General features: G+C 34.1%; 1 long non-coding RNA gene across 1 annotated transcript; it reads left to right on the top strand.

Annotated features, from left to right (window-relative positions):
- The first annotated feature begins 726 nt into the window (after positions 1-726).
- LOC107833053 (uncharacterized) lies at positions 727-1,081 on the top strand. The gene is made up of 2 exons (XR_001658762.1): positions 727-773; positions 889-1,081. It is a non-coding gene; the product is annotated as an uncharacterized LOC107833053 (long non-coding RNA).
- Positions 1,082-1,807: the final 726 nt, after the last annotated feature.

Below are 1,807 nucleotides of genomic sequence, written 5' to 3'. Positions count from 1 at the left end.
ATCATTAGCATTTAAGTGTGAACATCATGGACCATACCAGAAGTATTGTTTACTGGCTGCAAATTATGACATTACAAACAATCTTAGTGTTAAGCGCTGAATGTCGCTGTGTTGTCAAAGATGTTACAACAATATCAATGGATTTTGCTGTTAAAAAATCAATAAAATTCAGCGCAAATTCAAATGTAACGTTTGACCCTGACAAAATTATTGACACGCCCTTTTGGGCAAACAGAAACATTCAATTTCAAGTCACTGATTTCTTTAAATACTGATGTTGTAAAGACCAACTACGGCCTTTATTATTTTGAGTCTAAGACATTTGTAACCTTGCTCTTTATGAAACATCTTATTCAACTTAAAAATTTAATTTTCATCACTTGTTAACAAACCACTTTTTTCATTAAAGAACAAGGCATTGACAAGGAAAATCTGTACTGCCTCGAGGATCAAGACATTGAAAAATTGTTTTCCAAAGTGGGACCAAGAGCAGATTTCAGAAATAAACTGAGACTGTTAAAGGTAATTTGCTGCACTACATGACATGCAGGCTTGTTTTAGTAACACCATTCACATTTTATGCAAATATATTGGATTTCACCCAAACCTTTAGATTGTGCTTATAAGTAAAACTAAATACTTATAAGCACAATTAGCAGTCACAACACTGACTATAATCTTATGGATTCTTGGACATTTGCAAATGACATCAATGTCCTTGTCTCCAGGAAGGACAACACAGAAATGAGGAGACATTGCCTATAACTGTACCAGTAAGATCAACAGATTACACTAAATGTTAATTACAGCAATCAATAAAAACACTGAGTTGGATTGAAGTTATAACATTAATGTTTTACCTGTATATCACTACATTATTTTATTTAGATTGAACAGGAGCAGAAAAACACAGCTGTTCAGGCTGAGGTAAGTATGACAGTTTTGTCTGTAGCTAAATTTCAATTATCTATGTTGAATACCTGGCTGTTTTACACAAAGTGGTTTATATTTTGTTTTAAATAATTTTTAAAATAACTAATCTTTCATTAAGTTCTTAATCAAATATGTCATCCAGGGTCTCTGCACATCACACCAACTAAAGACAAGGAGGCTTATATCTTCTCCCCTGGAATGAGTGTAAACTATCCCTACACTGTTCCTTAATATTCCTGCACTTAAGCTGAGCCTAAACTACATGCTGTCACAGCAAACTCCCATTCTTCATAAATAAATGTCTCCAAGCCTTAGACTAGCAGTTCTGAAAGTTTTGAAGACTGACTGTCTTTGGAGGAAGATCAATTTTCATCACCTCCTTTTACATCACAGTTAGTGTCTGTGTTGATGTTGTTGCTTCTGGTCAGCCTCAGGTTTAGAACTTTAACATAGATGAAAATCAGATTGCTTCAACTGTATTTTCTCAGCAAAAATAGAAGCAAAAGATGTCCGTCTTTCCAGAACCTGCATAACTTGTAAGTGAAAGATAAACTCAGTTGGCCAAAAAGTGAATTATTTTACAGCATTAGTGCATGCAAAAATAATAATTAAAAAAAGTGTATTCCTCTGTTCACAGGAAATTAAATCATGTCACTCGTCTCATAATTTAGTTTCCTTCTTTTTAAGTGCTTTGACCTAAGGGTTTGGCAGTTGTGAAACTTTGAGGACAATATGCTGCATTATTAGCTGAGAACAAAAGGACATTGAATATGAGTTGTTGTTACGTCCACCAATGGCTTCTGATTTTCTGTGAAGAAAAAGAAAGTTAAATGCCCTCAGTTTCCCGTGTCCCCAAAAAAAGAAAAACAAAACC

Source organism: Poecilia formosa, unplaced genomic scaffold (assembly GCF_000485575.1).
Source record: "Poecilia formosa unplaced genomic scaffold, Poecilia_formosa-5.1.2 Scaffold317, whole genome shotgun sequence".
NCBI lineage: Eukaryota > Metazoa > Chordata > Actinopteri > Cyprinodontiformes > Poeciliidae > Poecilia > Poecilia formosa.
The sequence above is the reverse complement of the archived record's forward strand: the minus strand, read 5'-3'. Positions and strand labels throughout refer to the sequence as shown.